Raw genomic sequence first — 17385 nt, forward strand, 5'->3', positions numbered from 1 at the left:
CCCTGTGGAAGAGACCTGATAGATTTACTTCTATGCGAGAGGAACATCTGATTGTTGTGCAGATGTACCAGACACTGTGCCACTGTTAACTTAGCTGAATAGGTTATTGTTATGAAGGGCTTCTCCTCCTGCTTCATTTTTAGAACTGTCGTGGCCATTACACTGCTGCATACCCTAGGCAGACAAAGACTGTTCATTAATTTTTTTTTTCCATTTCCTTACTGAGCTAAATTCTGTCATGTTTTCTCTTTTTAGTATCAAATTGCTGCAAGGAATAGTTCAGTCCGACAACCAGGGAAGGTGCTTGGATGCTCAAAGTAAGTATTGTGTGTATGTGTGTGTGCCTTCGTGTGAAGATGTGTGTACAATACAAAATGTACAGTACATTGTGACTGATGAAAAAGTAATTGGGGATTGTCTTTAGATTTGATTGACATTTTAAAAAATGTGAACATTTACCAAAGCAACTGTTCAGTTGCATTTAGCATGTCAGTTCTTACTTACTTTTCTCTGCATCAAGAGTGACCATAAAATGAATAGGTAAAAAACAGGATCTGGTGCCTCTGATAGCTCTATAATCAAGCAGTGCAAATTGAGACAATGGGTTTGGAGCAATCTCTGCTTCCGGAAGTGTTTTGGGGGTTTTTTGGGTGGGGAGAGGTTAAAAGCTCTGACATCTTGAGAAGAAGCATGAAGAAAACTTGGCTGAGAACAGCAACGAAGAGGAGGAAAACCAGAGGTAAAGGATTAATCTTTTCTCACTTCCATCTTCTTTCTTTGTTCCCCAATTTCTCCTTTTTCTCACTTTCTCCACTATTTTGTTTTAATGGTAGCAGCTATAACAGTTTAAAAAAAAGTTTTCTTCCTGACTTTTAAGCAGAGGAAAAAGAGCTGACTTAAGTGCTACTCTGAATGGTTAATGCATGTCAGATATATTTTCAGTAAGTCTGTTGGGTGTCTAATCTATCTAGCCTCCAATGTGCCATTGCTGTAAATTGAATGATAAGACTCGCCTGTAGGAGCAGCTGAGAACAGAGATAACTGTTACAATTAGTAGTAGGTCCACAAGGTGGCAATGTTTAGAAAGACTTTGGAAATGATGGGCCCTGAACACTAGGGTGGTTCGGGGTTGTTTTTGATAAAGGAAGCATTGTCATTAATTGTCATCTCTTTTGGATCATTTTAAAATTGTATTTTATCCAGTATCTATCTTGTTACACAGTCTGAATTCAAAGCTTATTCCCCCTGCCCCACGATATTGGAATATATAATGTTCTTATTTTAAAAACAAATAAATAAATAACCTACGCTCTCGTTTTTGACAATATAATGCATGCTATTCACATGCGTCTTCTCTCAGCAGCATACAAAGGGTACAGCTTGCTTTGTGAGATTTGTCGTAGATCAGAAGTTATATTATGGTGCGTAGCTAGCCACGTTCACATACAGAGTATATTAAAAATGCACACAGTGTAATAGGTCTCTGCACAGAAGAACTTTCAGTTTAGAACTTGTAAACCACCCTGCAGCCTTGTAAACTATTGACCAATAGTTTACTAGCTAGTGCGTGAAAAAGTCAGCTACACTTTCTAAATCCTGGCTTTGGGGCATATAGGATCTCAGGTGGTTTTTGTTTTCCCTGTTGTGCTTTACACATGTTTTACAGGTGCTTCACAGTGAAACTAGGAAACCAATTCAGATGTTGACTATGGGTTTCTAAAATCTTGAAATTTAGCTTGGATGTGTTTGGGGTTTTTTATTTATTTATTTATTTATTTATTTATTTTATTTATTTATTTTTTTTAAAGGGTTACAATTGCAAAATAGTAGGAGTAGACATGAGAGGAGATGGGAGTGTCCTCCAGGAACATTATCAGAGGATTGGAAATGGCTGAAACAATCCTAGCCGCTGTGCACTTGGTTTTACTAGCACTCTCAAATTAGATGCAAAACAGCAGGAAATCTGAAGATAGGCTACTATAAAGACAGCAAAGATATTGCCTGCTTTACAAATGACTGCTTGGTGATTGTCTACTGCCTAATGAGACTTATCTGAGATGTACAGATTTCCTGGAGTGAGTAGTCCCACCCTTTGAGAAACAGACAGCTTTCCCTTTGGGGTTTCTGCCTACTGTGTAGTCTTTCCTCCTGAAATCCCCTGAATATTGTAGCATACTGTATCTAAATGAAGGGTCCAGCCATCAGGCTTTTAATACCAGAGTTTCATTCAAATGCTGTAGAGTTATCTGAGCTTTTATTACAACATCAATCTGTGGTTTACCTATAAAATATACAGTTGTATTTTGACATACGTTTGTGTTCTTCCATGACAGATGAACATATTGTTCTAGTTCAACAGTGATAGTAGTACAGCTAGTCACATAGTAAGGGAAGCTGAAATTTTCATGTAGTTCTAGTGTTGTGATACACTGTCCCTGAATGTGTACATGTTTTAAAAAAAAATTGCTTGTTCATTGAACTTGTAATGTGTCAAGTATAGGGCATTCTAAGAGATGTTTTTGAATGCAACTGAGTATATATCACAAACTATTTCTGCCCCCCAAGTTGCCTATAATTAGTCAGTATTTTTTGGTTAGGAATACAGACTAACAAAAGCATAAAGGTGGAAATTGGAAAAAATTGAGTTTGTCCAGCAAAGAAGCACAATAGAACCTCAGTAGCAAGTAGTTTTGCCTACCTTTACTAAATCTTAAATTTTTAATCTGTACATTATTAGAAGCTTTCTTTTTTGCTCTACAGCTCTTATATAAAAAGCTTTGGGTATGCGTTACTTGAAAGTAGGAAGAGTTGGGGAACAGTTCTGTTTTGTGGGGTTTTTTTGCCAAAGGAAAAAAAATAAAGGTTTCTTCAGCTTTTAAAATGTACCAGACATCCTCTCACCCTTTTTATATTTTAATTCTTATTTCCATGTACTAGTCTTCCAAGGTTTAAAAAAAATGGTACAACTTGATATCCTGTTGGGTCATTCTACACTTTCATTACTAGGAAAGTAGAGGAGTGTGTTGTGGGGGAGGGTGCCAATAGAATGCAAGAAGCACTTTAATCCTATGGAAGAGTGTACTGTTTTAATCACATTTTCATCCTGTGGAAGCCAACTTGGGGTCCCCAACCAGTCAGTGCAGGGCACTTCCATAAGTCACAACTACAGAGAGAATGGTTTTCTGGTCCATTTTGATTTAACATGGGAAAGAAATGTAATGGGGATCTAAATTTTGAACCTAGAGGACAAAGTTAACTTAAATGGAATGTCTGTTTATGGCTTTGTGTTCACCAGTACTTTTTCCCTGCTTAAATTAGTAATTGAATATCCTTTTATGGTCTTGTCTGAAAATATTCTGAACTTCAGGGTGACTTTTTTCCCCCCTTAGTCTTAATACCAGGAATTATCCCACAGGCCTTCACCAAAGTAGCTTTATTCACAAGTTTAATATAGTTCTTAATAAAGAAAAGATTGATGGTTTTGCTTAAAGTTTATGGTGACAATCCATTCAAATGGTCAGGTTATCAATAATATTAACTCAGTCGCAACTATTAGAAGAAAATGTGGGATTTGCATTACTTTGCAATATTATCAGCATGCTTTCTAACATTATGAGAAAAATATACTGGCATGTGACTCTGGGTTTGCATTTGAAAGATAGACTTCATTTGACACAGCTATTTTAACCCTCAGTAAAATGACCTGCTGTAGATTTTCAGATCTTTGCTACATTGTAGTTTATTGAACATCTCATAAAAATGTCCTTAAACAAAAGATCATACCATGATGCAATGTTCTGACCAACTTATATATTTTGTCCAGTTTTGATTTGATTTGCTACCATATATAAAAGATGAAAGGGGTAGAGGTGGAGACTTCTATTGCCAGACATTTTAAGCAATGGTAAATTACTCTCACTGCCAGGGAAAGAATTTGTAGCTGTTTGTATTTTTGTAAAACGTTTTTGGTCTGTTTGAAACATTTAAGGCCTGACAAGGAACACTCCGTGTTCTACAAAAACAAGCTTTTGTGTGGGTTTTTTTTGCTTTGTTTTTAATATACTACTTAAAGTTGTGAAGATAACCTTTTCACTGTGATCAGAATGCAAATCGGTGCGGTGCAGATGTCCTGAGTCCAAAGACAGTGTTAAGCAGGAATGAGAACTATAACCTACCCCCATTAATTTTACTGAAGTGTTTACTTAAGAAGTTGTAAGGGGTTGGGAATAAAATAGCTAGTGGGAGTCGTTGCAAGGAATGAAATTCAGATGAAGGAAATGAGGAGGAATATAAAGACAGGAAAGATAGTAATGAATAAAAAGAGACTAGGAAAGAGAGAAGCAAAGGCTGAGGTGTGGTTCTAAAAATGGTACTGTTGTATGGGATGAAGTATTGAACAAATAAAGAATACAAATGCCTAACAGCTCAGTGCTTCAGTCATGAGTGAATCGCTTGGCATTCTCTGTGGGGAAAGTTCAGTACTTCAGAATGGTTTCAAAATAGCCAGTGCAAGGGGCCAGAGCTGCCTAAATTTGGCATGGACAAAGTGACAACTTTTACTCAGTCTGGACCCTGAAAGTGCTCTACAGCCATGACCAAACAGAAGTGTGTGGCTGCAGAGTGCCTTAAGAGGGCCTAATCCCATGAAAATCTGAACCTTCCCTGCATGAAGGTTCAAATGAAGATGCTCCAAAATGGAGCACCTTCAGTAACTTGTCTGAATGTAGAGCTGGGCTGACTGCAACTTGGCCCTGCTGATGTGCTGTCCTCAGAATGGGAGGTGGTGGGGGAAGGGAGCAGAAGAAGTTTGGTCTGTGGGTTCCTCAGCAGAATTCAAGATTCATAAGAAGAGAAAAAGTGCTATTGGGAACATGATCTGGAACCAGTCACCTGGGAGTGGGAGCCCTGGGTTCTGCTTCCTGCCCTAGTACTGTAAAGTAAATCAGTTTAACAACTCTGATACTAATTTGGCACTGCATCAAATGATTTACCGAAATCCATGTCTGCTCTATTTTCTTTGTCTGGAAAATAATTTGTCCTATCAGGATAGTCTAGAACAGTCAACCTTTGATCAAATCGTGTTGGGTTTTTTTTTAATCCTTTTTACTCTCTCTCCTCCCTGCCTTCAATTATTCTTCCCTACTAAATTTGTTCCATATCCTGCATACTGTTTGGGTCATACTCCTTGAGGACTGTAGCTGCCCAAGTTAACCTTTTTAATATAGGTTTTATATTTGCTCTCTTGGGATTCCTAATTTGCTACCAGACCTTAATACTCCAGTTCCTTCAGGAATGAAGATTATTCAGCTTTCCAAAAGATTTTTCCTTTTCCTCGTATGTGGAAACTTCCCATCTTCCATACACCTATTTAGTTGTCCTGCCTTGCCTTCTGTTCAGCATCATCACCCTTACAGAAAACTGAGGCAAAGGTGTTCATTTAAATGTTGAGCCATATCTAAATTGTCTTTAATCTCAACCCCATTCTTGCATAAAATTCTTGCTTATTCTTTTCTTGCTCCATCTTTATTTATATGGCTGAAGAATCTTCCATTTTAATTTTCCTTTCCAAGGTTTAACACAGCTTGACTTTTGGCAGTTCTCACTTTATTACTACACTACCTGACCTTTACAACATAGTTTCCTGTGCTTTTCCATTCTTTGTGGGCTCTCTGCTTAATCCTAATATGCTTTTCAAGGTGGTTATTCATCCTGTCACAGGGAATCTTCCGTACAAGTTTTCTCCCCTGGCTTGAAATGCATATTCCAGATAATTTTTTTAACTCTCAACTGACTTGAAATTTCAAGACATTTCTTTTTTTCCACTTGCCCTTTTTCAAATTTCAAGCCTCTAATTCACTCACTTTTTAATTCATTTTTGGTTTAGCTGTCCATTTAACTTCAACTAAAACTTGACTAAATAATGCACAGGAACGGTCTAGGGTAGCAGTTCCCAAACTTTTTCTAGTTGTTACCTTGCCATAAGTCTTTATGCAACCTGCAACAGCACCAAGCAGTTTGTATACCTGTGATTAACATGCTGTGGGGGACTTAATCATATCATGACTGTTCTGCAGTAATTGTCATTACCCCACAACCATAACAGAACAGAAGAGCTCACCCCGAATGAGAAAGGGCTAAATTTAGGTTTTCTTCTCTGTGGGGTAATCGCAGGCACCAAATAGTCACCACAGGGCAACTGAAGTGGAGTTAAGTCCCCATCTCCCTCTTAACTGCTGCCACACAGTTTAATTGCAAGGACTGGGGGACTTGGGGTCTCTCTGGATGTTATACCTAATCTGGAAATTTTGGTTTAAGTGATAGCATGAATACTAAGTATTTAACTGCCTCAGGCAGCTGAATAGAGAGAGATTAGCCATGTTAGTCTGAAGCCAGGTAGAAGGCAGGGTAGGGTAACACCTTGGCTAAGCACAGATGGTTAAAAAGCCCAAGGCTGAATTGATTCAGTCATTGCAGGTTAGTCTAAGATTCAAAGATTGAACCAATAAGCAAATAAACAGACATTCACTTTTGAATCAGGAAATGTAACCACATGCCTGGAGTGGCCCACGCCAGAAGCTGGGGGGCATTAGAAAATGGCTCTCTGGCATGTAGCCAGCATGGGCTGTGTGTTTTGCTTTCTCTTCCTGCTGCCCCTGAGATCTCTGGGATTTGCAATCCAGAATCACACCAACAGGACCCTGCAGGGTTGCTCATCACTTCCTCTTTCTGCTTCCTGGTACCTCTGGAATTTGTAATCCACAGTTGCAGCCAGCAGTAAGTAAACCAGCAAGGCAGGGCAGCTTTGTACTTGGGAGCGGGGGGAGGTGAATTTAATCCCTTCCCTGGCCCCAGACCCCAGCCAGTGTTTGCCTGGGGGCACGTAGTGGGTCAGTGAGCCAGCCCTCACTGCCTCAGCTAGGGAGCAGAGGGGAGATGCCAGCCCTGCTCTCTGGAACAAACAGCACAGCCTGTCCCAAGCTGCAAAACACGCTGAGATGCTTGAACCAGGATGGGTTCTGGAATAGAAGTTTCATAAACCGGCTTGATCTAAATCAGTTGAGTCTGATACTAGGTTCAACCAGGCTTATTTTAAACCAGTTTCAACCATTTTGAAACTGGTTTATGTGCACTGAACATCGGTTCTGTTACAAGTATGGTAACCATACATTTGGGTTTTCACAAGCATGTCCTCTTTTTTTGGCCCTCTGTGCTGTGTCTGGGCAGGTTTTTAAAATAAGAGCAAATGTCTGGGTTTTTTACTGTTCCCTCTGCTCTCCCAGGCTGGCTGCTAGGGACTGGGAGCAGCGGGTAATGTGATTGGCTGTTGGGGGTCATGCGCTCCCCATGCGGGCCCCAGCAAGCCAGGTAAAGAGACTGTGTGTGTGTGTGTGTGTGTGTGTGTTGCTGGAGGGAGAGGAGGCAGCAGTTTGCAGATTGGGAGAGGGGCACCAGCAGAGCTAGGGGTCAGAGGGCTGTGGGTTGGGAGTGAGAGAGGGCTGGGGGAGCAGGGGCTTAGGAATGAGGGGCACAGGCAGGATATGGGTATATCACTGCCCCTCCCACCCAGGTGTCCTCTCTTTTGCTGCTGGAAATATGGTAACCTTACAAGTTTTAAATAGGTTTCTGATTACTTAAACTGGCTTATGTGTAACTTCTGTCCCCAGCCCTTAAAGACTTTAAACCAGTTAAGTGTTTAAGGTGCGACGCTACCTTGCCTTCTACCAGACAATTGAATATTAAAGTCAAATAGCATAGTCAAGCATTTACAGGATTTGCCTTAAAATTGACATTAAAAATAAGCTGCATGAAAAGAGAGTTTAATTTTCTTATTTTGATTATTGTTTAACTTTAATGGCTAGGGACAGAAGTTACACATACCAGTTTAAGTCATCAGAAACTGATTTTAAACCTGTACCGGAACAGAAGTTCAGTGCACATAAGTGAGTTTCAAAGTAGCTGAAACTGATTTAAGATAAACCTAGTTGAATATAATATCAGACTTAAATGATTTGGGTCAAACTGGTGTATGAAACTCTCTTTTTTTTTTTTTTCTGGTCCCAGACTCCTTCCTGGTTCAAGCTTTAAAATCTCGGTCCCCTAGCATGCTTTCCAGCCCTGGGCTGGGCTGGGCTGTGCTGTCTGCTCCAGCAAAGAAGGGTTGTGTGAGGGGAGGGACTGCCCACTTCCCCTGCTGGCAAGCCCCAGCTGGGGGCTGGGGCCAGGGAGTGGGGTTAATCCCCCCCCTTCCCTGGTTAAACTGCCCTCCCCCTCAGCACAGAGCTGTCCTGCCCTGCTAAACTTACTAAAAGGTACTGCTGGGTTCAACTGTGAACTACAAATCTCAGAGGCACCTGGAAGCAGGAAGAGTGAGTGGTGAGCAACCCTACAGAGTCCTTCTTCTGTGATTCTGAATTGTGAATCCCAGAGACCCTGGAGGCAAGAAGAAGACAACACATAGCCCATGCTGGCTACATACCTGAGAGCTGTACTCTAGCACCCCCTGGCTTCTGACCTGAGCCACTGCAGGCATATGGCTGGCTACATTCCTAAATCAAAAGTGAATGTATGTCCAGCTGTTTCTCAGTTTTAATCTCTGCGTCTTAAATTAACCTGCAAAGACTGAATCAGTTCAGCCTCGGGCTCGTTGACTGTCTGTACTTAGCTGAAGCATACACTTCAGCTAACAAGTTTTCTCTCCAACTGTGAGGTCTAGAAGGTACTTTTTTTAGTAAATAAAATGCTAAATCATTTCAGGAGCTGTGATAGCAAGAAAATCATTGTATCATGACTTAGTAAAACTTCAAGTGCTGGCAACACTGAGTACATTAGGTAGATGTAACTGATTTCTTATTTAATGTTAACAATAGATGCTGCCTTCCTCGTAAGATGCTGTGAATGCTAATGACTTTCAGCCTTCCTAGAGGGTTATTCTGTCACTAATAAAATGCATAAGCCACTATTTTCTGGGCTACGAATCTATTACAATAGATCATACAATAGATGGTGTGTAAAGGCAAGATCAGGGGGTAGACTTGCAGTCATTTAAATCCACTTGGTGACTCTGAAACCCCCCTTCTAGAAAGCTATATAAATCTAGTAATCATTTGGTACATTGTAAATATCTTTCTTTCTTTTTTTTGCTGCATATAAAGACTTATTATATTGAGGAACTGATAACGGCCCTTAATTTATATTACAAAATAGTTTTACTGGAGTCCCATCCACTTCCAGGAGGTTTGAATTTGGCTAATAATTAATCATTGGACTAGAGTATGCAGGGTCGAAGTATGTGCAAGAGTATAAAAAAAACCTTGTATTACATCATGGCTTAAGAGAGACTATTGTATAACTAATGGCTATGTACATATGGACAAAGTTAAGGCTGTGTGTTCAACCTTTGCTTCCACATTTCCAGACTTCATTTCATTACAAAGACATTATTTTTGTTGTTGTTATATTAGCTTTTTGTATTTAGCACAAGATTACTTGTATAATAATTCTCTTTAAATCTTAAAGCCTGTGTTTTGACAAGTGGGTCATTGTTTAATGGAAGCAAGTAAATCCGGCTGTTTATCTCTTCAGTAAGATGCATATACTTTATGCTCCTGACTTCAGAATGAAGAGGCTTCCATTTTTAATGGAGTTCCGTTTCTTAGATGCACAGCTTATATTGGATTTCTTTTGCAGCCTATGAGTTAATATATTATTTACTCTAGAATATTTGCATGACCTTTCTGTTCATATCACTGTGTGTCTACATGTGCATTAAGGCACTTTTTTCTAATGTGCATTAAATTTATTACCTCCAATGTGAGGTACTAAATAAATGCACATTAGAAAAATGTGTTAGTAGCTTAATGTGTACTTGCTTATTGTACTGCAGATTAGCATAATTGCTTGGGTTTTTTTTTACATGGCACTTTAATGCACAGTAAAATAGGCCACTGTGCATTAAAGTGCACATGTAGATGCACCCATTTGCTGTTTGATAGTGTTAATTCTTCTGTTGCCTTTTACAAATTTTACTTTAGCGATCAAATTTGGATGTGTGTTTTGTTTTGTTTTTTTTTCCCACTTGCTTTACTATGCTGCATATATTTGTGATGAACGTTGCACATCTTATTCCTCACCTTTTAATATATTTGTTTGAGTCTTGCCAACAGACATGAATTACCTGCTCCTTTAATTCCTTTCCCTTACCCCCAAGTATATGCTTGGGCAAGGGCATATCCAACTAAATAAGAATTTCAGGAATGCAGCAAGCTTGTGCTAGATCATTACTAAGTGTAGGTTTTGGTAGTGTGTGTGTGTGTGTGTGTGTGTGTGTGTGTGTGTGTGTGTGTGTGTGTGTGTGTGTGTGTATGTATGTATGTGTGTGTGTATATAAAACAGTAAATAAATCTCTAACTTTGCATAAACTGTGACCAAGGCTTTTTTTCCTCAATCTAATCTAATTTTTTTTTAATATTCTGCAGTCTGCATGTAAATTTCCTAACATCCTCTAAAATCTTTTTATTTTGTGGCTTTGTTGCATTGAACATAAAGTATGAACATAAATGTAACTTTCTTTTTTTTCTGTTCATATTAAACTTTCTAGTAATAGTTTTTTCAAATGCACAAGCCTCATTATTTGTGTGCAAAAGGAAGGCATTGTCTTCATAAATAGATGATGGGGGAACCAAAATATTATGTAGCTTATTTGAAGGTAAGGCCACACAATTGCCCAAGGCAAGCAAGGATGTGAACTTACAGTGCTGCAGCTGTTCTGGGGAAACTGGTTGGGTGTATATTCTCTTACCCTGGGGTAAATGCAAAATAGCTTACCTGGTTATAAGACTTGTTCTGGCACAAGTTTTGTTCTGTCCATAGGATCTAGTTTTCATACGTACAGAGTCCTCAAAGGCTGCTTCAATTGCTCAGTGTGTGGATGTGGGAAAACTGTCACCCATTAATTCTGTATGAAGCCATGGAGTTGGAAAGAAGCTGTACTTCATCTCTTTCTTTCTTTTTGAATGTCTGTATGTGACTGTGTATCCACCTTTTAGCTGACAAGGGTTACATTATACCTTTCAGAGGCAAGATAGAGCTAACAACTTTTAAAGACTGTTCTTTGACTAGACAGTAGGTATGCGAAGGAGGTTGTCTGACGGGAAGGAAATGTTTGAACCAAAATTCTCCTAAAGGAGGCTGGTGACAAAAGAATGAAAAATTCCATAAGCACTACAAAAGGATATTGGTGAAAAAGGTAGCATTGAAGAAAGAGGTCATCAATGCCTCTCTGCAGACCCTAGGAGTGCCATGGAGAAGAATACTCCCTCCCCTTGCTCTTGTTCTATGCCTGCTTAATCCCAGAAAACTTCTGATATGGTTTCTGTAAAGCCACACTAAAGAGTGCTCAAGGCTCTTTTTTTGGGTGCCTAACTGGTGTATGCTCAGGAGTATGCTTGTGTTTATCTAATTTCTGGGACTTGATGCAGTGAATGAATGGAGGTATCTCCTGGTAGTACTCCTGGGCCTGGCACAGAGGCAAAGTAGATGTGCCCATAGAGACGCAAAGAAGGAGGAAAAAGTAGCATGCTGTCAAGAGTGGGAAGGAGACAGGGCTAGTTTAGCTGCAGGACCAGTCAGGATCAGAGAAAGCAAACTGAACTGAAAGGACTACGTAGTTCAGAGCCTCACAGAGTGGATTGGAACCCCAAACTGCTGTCTCAATGATCAAATAGGATCAGCTCAGCAAAATTTCCAACAGAATCCTAAAAATCATGGTAGTTAACATCCCTTTCTCAAAATGGGATCACTACAACAGGGGTCTTTGAGGCTCACTTCATTTATCTTCACAAAATACTCTAAGCATCTTGATTTTTGCCTTGTGCTTTCCTCCCACAACTGTTGTATAATTTCTGGGGACTGTAAGTTAGTGAAAAGAATAATTATAGTGAGTGGATACTTGCTGTAAATTCCTTTTCTAGGAGACTAACAAGTAATATCCACTATATTAAAATAATAAAATTGTTATTGTGAACACAAGATTCCATTCGGAAAGCAATCTGCCAACATGTCCTTCTGCAAGTTTCTAACTTAGGAGGGTCCTACTACTGATTCCAGAGAACTGAGCTTTGAATGTTGGGATATTTGTTTTAAGTGTATTAACAGTTTCACAGAGCTAACATTGTCTCTCTTCCTTACATGTATTTTATGTACAGATAGCAGATACTGGTGTAAGGAGTTAAATTGTTCTTACTGTGTGCATAAATTTAAATAGCCATTAGCTATAAAACATTTTACACAGAATCCTGCTGTATAACATGAGCAGATAATTACTAATCCAAAGAGTTTCATTCACTTTGGAACCTTTTTCTATAAAATCTCAGAGCCAACTTCATATTTCAGTTCAACAAGCAATTTTCAGCATTAAAATTATTACTGGGTGTGTTCTCTGTCAACGAGTGAGGTGAGCTGTGGTGATGCTAAACTCATATTTTGGAAAACTGCTGCCTTTTTTTCATTTTTATACTTTACATAGAATTGTCATACAGAGTTACTGTTTTACCAAAATTACTGAAATGAAAGGCACAGTTTAGCTGAAATGGCTTCCAGAGGGTGTTTTCCCATTTACCTCTCATTGAAGAGCAAGGCATGACTACATGCAGTCTTTTTAAATTGGGTCATTTATGTCACTTCCCACTTGAATTTAATAATACACATTTTCCACCTCAAATTTAGGCTATTTGGGGGACAAAATACAAGGTGTAGGAAGCGCACAATCCTTAAAATTTGTCAACAGTTCAAAATCCATGAAGGATATTTATCCTTCTCCCCTTCTGTTTTTCCTTGCAGTTCCCTAAGGGAGAGGTTCCCAAACCTTTTCTTATTGTGTGCCACCTTCAAGATTTACCAGCTGCCCATGTACCCCTATCAGCATATGTTTTATTTTAATCCCTTAAATGCAAGTTGTTGTTGTTGTTGTTGTTATAATGCCGCCATTATACAACTTCTCCCATGTACCCCTACAGAGGTCTTGTGTATCCCCAGGGGTACATGTACCACAGTTTGGGAGCCCCTGCCCTAAGGTGTTCATCCTAGTCCCACATGTACTGATTTTGTTTCGTTTAGAATATGGATATTTGGGCATAGTAAATAAAATCTGTACCACAAGTAAACTAGATGACAGCATTCAAAGTGCTCATCCCCAGAAAAGGCCTAGGAGTCTAGATTAGCTGACCTACCTTTTGCACCTATAAAAGCAATCTCCATATGCAATATAATTCTCACATATTAGATTCTGGCAAACCAAGTGAAGAAGCCAGTTACACTTGAAGACCCTTCCCTGAAACATGCTGGTCTGGACTGTGCTCTTAAATATATTGGAGCAACTTCATTGACATCAATGGAAGCTTGTGCTAAAATAAAACTCTCTAAGGCTAGGGACAGAAACTTACACACAAACCAGTATAAGTGATTGGAAACTGGTTCAAATCTGCAACAACAGAAGTTCAGTTCATGTAAACTGCTTTCAAAATGGTCAAAACTGCTTTAAGATAAACCTGAATGGATATAGTATCAGACTTAACTGATTTAGGTTAAATCAGTTTATTGAACTTCTGTCCCAGAGCCCCTCCACATCCAAGTTAACTCACAGCCCCCCAGCATCCCAGGATGCTTTGCACTCCCCAGCAAACCCCTTCCCCCATCCCCTCGCAAGGTGGGTGGGCTAACCCTGGCCCAAACTGTCGTTTCAGTTGAGCAGGGAGGTAGCCTCCATTACCCCCAGCTTCTGGCTTTGGCCGCTGCAGGCATATGGGGCATTTCCACAATGAAAAGGTGGAAAAGGTCTGTTCACTCACTTATCCGTTCAATCTATGCAGCTTAGACTAACCGGCAGAGATTGAATCGATTCAGCCTTGGGCTTTTTGACTGTTTGTACTTGGTGTAAATATCTCTGATTAGCCTGTCCTTTACTGGGTGCTTTTGCTTCATGGATCTTCTCACAAGATACCTTTGGCTAGATAGGAATATTGATGTGTTTGCATATAGGAACATGATGGCAATTTGATCCAGCCTTTCCATAATTGAATAAGTTATGGAGGGCTTTAAGATATGTTGTAGGACTACCCCTTAGTAGATACAGTATGCAAATGTAATTATAATCTGTGGGGCTCTTGCTCTGAGGAAGGCCCAGAGGTATTCATGTTATTTAGAGCTCTATTCTTTTCCATATCTTGTATTATCTTCAGCCTTCTGAACAGATGATAGTGTTTTTACCTTCTGAGCAATTGCATGACAATACATTAAACTTTCTACTTCTACTAATATTCTATTTTAATATCAATGGAGTCTCTTGGAAGTATATATAGAACATAATATAGTACCTAATAACTTTAATAATGTTTTTGTTAAAAAAATTCTGTGAAAATTGAAGATCATCTGAAAGCTTCTTTGCTTATGATGAAAATTGTTTTAAATCTAAGCAATCCTTGAAATTTGTGGTACCTAAGGGTGTCATTTCCTAGAAAGCATAGCTTACTACTTGCTAAAAAGAAGGCCCTTAACTAGAGGAGGGGATTTGTTACAGTAATGGCCAGATCTTCAGCTGAACAGTCTTGAAAATGCAGCAATGATCAGCAAGTTCAGGCTCTCAACTTTTACTGCAACTTTTCTTTCTAACAGTCACAAAGCACTCTCTAAAATATGCAATGTGACCCTTGGACTATACATATCCCCCATGTATATAAAAATAGAGATGACTCCTCTCATAGTTGGGATACAGTCTATATACAAGGTGCACAAACTCTTTCAAGGCTAGCAAATAATCAAACTCTGGCCTGAAGTAACAATAGTCTGTTGAACAGAGGTAGGCAGGTTTCTTTTCTTTTTTCAATCCACAGGACAGCTGGAAGGAGAAATTAAATGTTGGGCAAACTTCATACTATTAATATTTACTCAAATCCATGTTGAGGCTTCTTTCCAATTTTAACATAAGGGAAGCCCCTCATCTTGGCTTTAAGTGTGATGGTACAGACTGCTTTTGCAGTGCTAGCTCTAGCTGTGACCTGGGATCAGGGCTGGAGTGGCAGCTGCGGTGTACTCCTGCCCCGCAGGGTTGCAATGGCAGCCTTGGTCACACCCCACTCTCTGCCCCTCCCCTTCCTCATTCCACAGCCTTTGCTCCTCCTGTTCTTCCTCCCACCCCCCCACCCCCTTCTGCTGCTTACCCTCTGGCAGGCTGTGGCCCTGCTCCAGCCCTAGGCCAGTGTGGTAACAGTTGTTGTGGCACTGGCAGCTGCAGCCAGGTCTCAGAGCCCAGAACAGAGCTGCTGCCACCCCCACTGCTACTGGGCCAAGCTGGAGCCAGAACAAACAGGTGGAGTGGAGCCAGAATCTTGCCAGAGTTGGAATGTAAGTGGTGTGGGCAGGGAGGGCCAGAGGTTGTGTGGGGAGCAGACAAGGAGGTAGAGGCTACCAGGAGTGGTGGGAGACACCACTGGGGCAGGCAGCAGGGCAGGTGCCAGGGGTACAGGCATCAGGGCCAAGTAGCATGTATAAAATAATTAGATTATATATGTAGGAAATTATAACAAATCGTATACATATTCCATGTATAAAATGTAATTATTGGAGGGTCATCTTAAATCAGTGGTCACCAAATGGTCTATCAGATCCTGGAGCCTCTTGAAGTCGACCCTGGGCTGGGGGGCACTGAGTGTGCATGCTTGCCCCCCCAGCCCAACAGGTCAGTTGATAGGAGAGGGAATGGGCAGTGGTCCGCGGGGCTCGGGGAACAAAGCCCAGCCTGAAGAAGCAGCCACCTCCACTGTTGCAAAGGGCACGTGCCCCACTCCCCAAATGTGGGGCAGCACTGGCAGCTGCAGGTAGCAAGTGGGGGCAGGCCCTGCACAGCCAGGGTGGGGCAGAGGACAAAGCTGTGAGTGGCTCGTCCAGGGGATGCAGGGAGGGGGGCCCCACAGCCCGGGTGGGCATGTGGGGGGGCACGTGCCCCTAGCTCTGCATGTAAGGTGGGGCAGGCTAGGACTGGGGCCAGGGAAGTGCCAGGCTTATCCCAGCTGTTCTCTTCCCGGCCAGGCAGCTGCAGTAGCAGCACTGGAAGCGGGGCCACAGGAGTGGGCCATAGCCAGCCCTTGCTCCAAGGGCCATAGCCAACCTTTGCTCCCAGTACTACCAACCTTTGCTCCCAGTGCAGTCTGGGCCAGGCCTGGAAGGAACAGCCTGGTGAAGCTTTCACCTCCCCCAAAGGACATGGGAGCTGGTGGGCATGGGGGAGGGTGGGCTGCAGCTGCAGGCTGGAAGGCTGTGCCAGGCTATTCCCGCCGGGCCTGGCCCATGTTGCACTCAGCACAGACAGTGGCAGTGCTGGGAGTGGGGACCCCCACCCCTGTGTTCCCGGCACCATTGCTGCAGCCACCCAGCCTAAGTGCAGCCTGGCCAGGAAGAGCCCAGCACTGTTCCCAGCTTCAGCCTCAGCCCACCACGCCCCACATGCAGATCCAGGGGCACGTACCTTCCCATCCCTGCACCCCCCTAGATGACCCACGCGTGGCTCTGTCCCCTACCTCACCCCCGCTGTGCAAGGATTGCCCCTCCCACACTGCTATTGCAGAGTGAGGGCAATCAAAGCCCTAGCAGTGAGGGAGGGAGTGGGGCTAGGGCTTTGATAGCCCCCCCCATGGCCCTTTCCTCCTCCCCACAGACTTAGCTGGGTTTGTGATGTCCAAAAGGACTGTGTGGTGACTTGCGTATGGGGCTTGAAGGTAGTGGACCTCACAAGATATGTAGCTAGACGACTAGGGAGGACTTGGGAGGAGCCAGTGATTGTGGTCCATGTGGCTACCGACGTCATTTATAAGGGTAGCAGAGAGGTCTTGGAAGTTAAATTTAGGCTGCTAAGTAGGAGGTTGAAATCCAGGTTCTCCATGGTAGTATTCTCTGAAACACTTGCAATGCCAGGTGTAGGCAGGGCCAGCTAGGTGAGCAAAGCTCCACTCTCAATGTGTGGCTGAGGCAATGGTGCAGGGAGGAAGGATTTAGGTTGATTAGGAAGTGACAGACCTTTTGGGATGGGGGGGGACTATGTAGGAGGGATGGTCTCCACCTGAGCCAAAATGGTACCAAACTGCTGGCAATAATATTTAAAAATAAAAATAGAGCACTAAAAATGGGAGGGAAAGCTGACAGATGCAAAACAGCATATAGGTAAGACTGACGTAGCCATAAACATGGGGATAAGAAGTAGGGAGAAGACGAGCACAAGCAAATACCTTTTAATGATTAAAAGGCTCACAGAAGAAGCCAACCCAGGACACAATAAATATATGTGCTTTTATACTAATGCTAGAAGTCTAAGATCAAAGGTGGGGAAACTTGAATGCT

The 17385-nt window shown here is 41.6% G+C and overlaps 1 protein-coding gene across 1 annotated transcript in view; it reads left to right on the forward strand.

Moving 5' to 3' along the window:
- Positions 1 to 255: 255 nt before the first annotated feature.
- The window catches only part of MAPRE2 (microtubule associated protein RP/EB family member 2), a 122196-nt gene continuing 105066 nt past the window's right edge, over positions 256 to 17385 (forward strand). Inside the window, exon 1 of the mRNA XM_019526910.1 lies at positions 256 to 317. The gene's annotated coding sequence lies outside the window, so the exon portion shown is untranslated. The remainder of the gene's footprint in view (positions 318 to 17385) is intronic.

Source organism: Gavialis gangeticus, unplaced genomic scaffold (genome assembly GCF_001723915.1).
Source record: "Gavialis gangeticus isolate Ggan-Ray unplaced genomic scaffold, GavGan_comp1, whole genome shotgun sequence".
Taxonomy (NCBI): Eukaryota; Metazoa; Chordata; order Crocodylia; family Gavialidae; genus Gavialis; species Gavialis gangeticus.